Source organism: Melanerpes formicivorus, unplaced genomic scaffold (assembly GCF_026170545.1).
Source record: "Melanerpes formicivorus ecotype bairdi unplaced genomic scaffold, bMelFor1.0.p_v2 SCAF_2, whole genome shotgun sequence".
Lineage (NCBI taxonomy): Eukaryota > Metazoa > Chordata > Aves > Piciformes > Picidae > Melanerpes > Melanerpes formicivorus.
The window spans coordinates 26240423-26246227 of NW_027142354.1; positions in this window are offsets into that span (position 1 = coordinate 26240423).

The window sequence follows — 5805 nt, forward strand, 5'->3', positions numbered from 1 at the left end:
CATTCAAGGCTTTCATGCTGCTTTCTGTATTGTCCTTTATACCCTGCTTTCCTCAGTGCCATTGGAGTTCTTTGGGGCATCCTGAATCTGCTTGAGAGGCAGCCAAGAATGATTTTGTCTAGAATTTAGAAACTGAATTTTTCAGGTCAAGAAAAAAGATTAAATCAATGCACTGTACCTGTTTTCCAAGCTTGGCTGTTGGGGAAGTTCTCTTTGCTTTATCATTTTACCTGACAGCTGGGGACAGGATGAGATTGGAACTTTTTGTAGAGACTGAAATCTCAAACCTGATATCCCCTTATCCCTCATTATCTTCAGGCAGTCCAAAGTAGTATCTGGATCAATATTGCAGGAACAATGTTGTGGTTTAATCCCAGCTGGCAGCTAAATACCACACAGCCACTTGCTCACTTTCACTGAGCAGGATTGGGGAGAGACTTGCAAGAGTCAAAGTGAGAAAACTCCTAGGTTGAGATAAGGACAGTTTAATAAGTAAAGCAAAAGTTGCACATGCAAGCAAAGCAAAATAAAGAATTTATTCACTGCTTCCCATCAGCAGGCTCACTGCAAGTGGTACAAGTGACCAGAACTAGCAACGACAAACTTTCAGGCCATTTTTTAATTGGTTGATGGTTATATACAGGTTTTAAAATCATGTCACAAAAAAGGAAGAGTCTGTCAGAGCCAGCAGTTAGTCTCACTTCTCTGCCTACTGTCTTATGCAGCAAGTTCTCAAAGTGTAAGAGAATCAAATGTGCAGCTACAAGGACAGTTTTTGTTCTGCATGCCCCCATCCAGTTCTTCCAGAAATGTCTTTGTAAGACAGCTCAATTTGGTTTATTCTTCAGCTGAATTTCTAACAACAACTAAAAATGCATTTGAAGAAGAATTTCAGTTGGAGAGACTCAAACAGCCGATTAACAGGTGGTATTCCAACAATATTTAGCATCTGACCTACCTGTAGTTTGCTTCATTCTTACATAAGCACGGTCTTAACTATCCTCTCTAATAAAGGCAAACCCAAAGCATGTGGGTGCTGCCTTAGCACGTAGACTCAGCAGGTCTCATGTCTGACTGAAGCTTAGTAAAGGCAGAGTAGAAAATGTGCTGTGACTGCCTGCTGAAGGACAGCTACCAATTTGTTTATTGGTGACTTGAGTCATAGTTGCTGAGGTTCAGATAGCACAGAGCTGCCTCTGAGGTCATGGCTGCAGGTGCTGGAGCAGCATGCAGCAGGCAGAGTCCTGCTGATCACTTGGCAAAAGCACCCCCAAAGAGCTCACAGGTCACATCTGTAAGATACAAACTTGACTTTGTAGACAGCAATCACGCACAGGTCCCCAGGCTTTGTCCACGACCCATGGGAATCAGTCTGTTCTCATTACTGTGAGGACAGGCAAGTAGTTTTGTTGTCCTACATTTGTAAGTTAGTACCAGTGAAAGCCTTTACAGAGCAGGTAATCCAGGCACAGCTGATTCTTCTCAGCAGGACACTTCCTACCTTTTTTTATTGAAAAATCTATTATTGTTACCTTTTCACAAATAGGCTTTACACCACCACACATGGTGTAACCAAGTGGTACACAACGAGGATATACATCTTCATTTGGCCTTCCACCATCTGGCAAGCTTCGACAGCACTCTAGAGTCAATGAATGTGAGATGGGAGGTGATCACAAGATTTGTTTGCATCCCTGATCCAGGAGTTCCCCAGTGGTACTGAATGGCCCCCAAAGAATAGTGATCTGAGATCAAATGTATTTGACCATAATGGAAGGAACTATCACAATTAGTTCCCCCCTCTTTCAGCAGACCCTCTGTACCCTCTTCCCAGGAGCATTGCACCTTCTTGTCCTCTCAGCTTTTCAAGGTGACGATGTCACGGGACAGACCACAGCTTACCCTGCCTGATTTTCTTGCCAAGGCAATTTTATGTGTTCAGCACAGTAAAGACACCTTCTCTCAGGGCAACTGCTGGGGTTGATAACTGCCTGTTACACCTGAGACAGGCTTTTCTGAAGCCTGGCAGCCATGCCTACTCCCTTTCATTTCAACAAGTTACTTTTAAAGCTCATTCTTTTTATGCAAGCATCCCCCAGGATTTTACTCTGAATATCTCCTGGGGCAAAAGATTCCAGTAGGTAACCTCTAAACCATAGCATTTATCATATCTGCTGCCTAATGGCTATGAAACTTGGCCTTCATACAAAATCAAGATACAGGGCCAAATGCCCTTGGCAGATCAGGATTTTACTGGGATGCCAAAAAGTCAAAAAACATAGCTGCTCTGAAATTAGCTTACTGCAGTCTTCCTATAATGCTTGTCTCCAAAATGAATGAGGGAATAAAAAAAAACACAGGGTGAGGGAGGGAAAGAGTCTTCTGTGGTTTTTTGGTTCAGTGATTTCAGTAACCAACCAGAGGTTTACACAAGGGTTTGACCTTAGCCTTAGCTTCCCTCCTTACCAAAAGTGGCAAGAGTGCCTGTGACCCTGAAGTTCAGCTGTCTCCTGGACTTGTGCTCTGAAGCCAAATAACCAGAGTGAAGGCAACCTTTGAAAATTTCCTGCTTGTGTCTAGGTAAGTGTTTTACAAGGGGTTTTTTGTTGTTGTTGATGTAAAATGCCAGCTCTCACCTCAGGCCAACCATAAAAACTGACCCTGAAAAGAAAAATCGAAGGGTCCTTGTAGGTGACTTCCTGGTGAGGGGAGCGGAGGGCCCAACATGCAGACCGGACCCACTTCATAGAGAGGTCTCTGTCTCCCTGGTGCCTGGGTAAAGGATGTCATAGGTAAACTTCCCTTACAACCCTGGATTTTAGGCATGCAGACTTTGATCACTTCAGGGATCTGCTAGCCAAAGTATTGTGGGACAAAGCCCTAGAAAGAAGAGGGGCCCAGGACAGCTAGTCAGTGTTCAAGGATCACCTCCTCTGTGTTCAGGAGCAAAGTATAACCACAAAGAGGAAAGCAGGAAAGAATGCTAGGAGACCTGCCTGGATGAGCAAGGAGCTCCTGGACACACTGTCACGCTAAAAGAAATTCTACAAGGAGTGGAGGAAAGAACAGCTGGAATGGAAGCTGCCTGAGCAGCAAGAGACCTGGTTAGAAAAGCTAAAGCTCAGTTAGAATTAAGTACAGCCAGGGAGATCAAGGGAAACAGTAACAATTTCTATAGATATATTAATGGTAAGTAGAAGACTAGGGAAGGTGTGGGCCCCCTCAGAAAGGAAACAGGTGAGCTGGTAACAAATCACATGAAGAAGGCTGAGGTTCTCAATTGTGGTAATGGTGGCAACGAGCAGTGTGAGCAATCTGGCAGTGTAGGCCTGGGGCCTGACATGATGGTAGGCTGTGTCCAGCGCGGGTGTGGAAGTGGCTAGCAGTGTAGCAGAATAGTGCTGTGCCTACAGCATGTAACCAAAGCAGGACACTGGTAGCTATAAACACAGGGAGTTATCTTGGGACAACAGGACGCACACGTGCATCAACAATCTCACATGTTATTACTAGTTTAACCAATAATCAATAGTAGTACAGTGTGTGGTCACTCGTGAGGGACCAATGAAGCCATGCCAGCAATGCCCTCCGAGTTTACATAAGTTGTAAAGGTTTTCTTGATACGCACTTCTTCTACGCACTTCTTACTAGCCTGTTAGCTCTACTGTCCACTCTGTACTATGCTTGCATTATAATCAAACAACACTGAAGCAATAAAGGAGCAATACTAGATCATATTGATCAGCTGTATTGATTCCAATCTCCATCATCCGTACTCAGTACCTTCCTTACCTCAGTCTCCACTGGCAAGGGCTCCAGCCGCGCTCCCAGAATAGTGGAAGATAATGGCAAGGACTGGAAGAAGGAACTGCCCATGGTGAGTGAAGATCAGGTTCATGACCATATGAAGAACCTGAGAGTGTTCAAGTCCATGGGACCCAATGGGATACACCCAGGGGTACTGAGGGAACTAGTGGATGAGGTTGCTAAACTGCTCTCTATTATATTCCAAAAGTCCTGGCAGTCTGGGGAGGTCCCCAGTGACTGGAAAAGGGGAAACATAACTCCCATTTTCAAAAAGGGAAAGAATGACCCAGGGAGCTATAGGCCAGTCAGTCTCACCTCTGTGCCCAGTAAGATCATGGAGCACATCCTCCTGCAGGCACTGCTGAGGCAGAAGAATAAGGAAGTTGTGACTAGGTACAGTCAACACAACTTCACCAAGGGCAAATCCTGCCTCACAAACCTGGTGGCCTTCTATGACATGGTCACAACATTAATAGATGAAGGTGAAGCAGCTGACATCATTTACCTGGACCTGAGCAAAGCCTTTGACACTGTCCTGCACCACATCCTGGGCACCAGGCTGGTAAAGTATGGGTTTGATGGATGGACCGTTCAGAACACTGGAGAGAAGGGATGGGATCCAGAGAGAGCTTGACAGGCTGGACAAGTGGGCTCATGACAACCTCAGGAGGTTCAATAAGACCAAGTGCAGGGTCCTGCACCTGGGTCTGGGCAATCTCAAGCACCAATATAGGCTGGGCAGTGACGGGCTTGAGAGCAGCCTTGAAGAAAGGGACTTGGGAGTGCTGGTGGATGAGAAGCTCAACATAAGCCACCAGTGTGCACTTGCAGCCCAGAAAGCCAATCACATCCTGAGCTGCATCAAGAGAAGCATAGAGAGGAGGTCGAGGGAGGTGATTCTCCCGCTCTACTCTGCTCTGGTAAGACCCCACCTGGAGTACTGCATCCAGTTCTGGAGCCTCTATTACAGGAAGGATCTGGACGTGCTGGAAAGTGTCCAGAGAAGGTCCATGAGGATGATCAGAGGGCTGGAGCACCTCTCCTATGAGGACAGACTGAAGGAGTTGGGGCTGTTCAGTTTGGAGAAGAGAATGCTCTGAGGAGACCTTGTTGTGGCCTTCCAGTATCTGAAGGGGCCTACAAGAAAGCTGGTGAGGGACTTTTTAGGGTGTCAGGTAATGATAGGACTAGGGGGAATGGCTCAAAACTAGAAATGGGTAGATTCAGATAGGATGTTAGGAAGAAATTCTTCCCCATGAGGGTGGGGAGACACTAGGACAGGTTGCCGAGGGAGGTGGTGGAAGCCCCATCTCTGGAAGTTTTTAAGGCCAGGCTGGATGTGGCTCTGAAAAACCTGATGTAGTGTGAGGTGTCCCCGCCCACGGCAGGGAGGTTGGAACTAGATGATCCTTGAGGTCCCTTCCAACCCTGACAATTCTGTGATTCTATGATTCTAAGAGATGCAGTGGGACACAGCATTGCAGTAGAGGCAAGAGAAAGAAAGGTGCCAGAAGAGGGAACAAAGTTCAAATAGAAGGAGAAAATTCACTGCATGGGTCCTCTGCATCCTGACATTTCCCAGATATGTGATCTGAAGCATTGGGTCCACTTAGCTTGGTGGCAAAAATTATTTTACTTGTAGGAAGCCCAGACTGTATTACAGCTGTTTGTTATTAAAGGGTTGACTGAACATCCTGCTCTCCTTGCCACATTTTTCAGAGCTTACATCTGCCAAGAAGGAAACTTCTAGTGTGTACCTATAAGCTTATATTTAAGAAACCTTTTTCTGGCCTTTGCTTTGATTTAAACTCTTTGGCTTCCACCCTTGTTCAGCTGCAACTGAGTTTCTCCAGAGCAGAGAATGCTGCAAATAATTCCAGTAATTGCAGCTCTTTTTTTCACTCCCTCATCCTGGAGAAACCAAGCTACTGCTGGTGAGTCAGGGTACCTAGGAGCTCTCACCAGACTGGCAGCAGTGCAGGCAGCCACCAGCGGCTG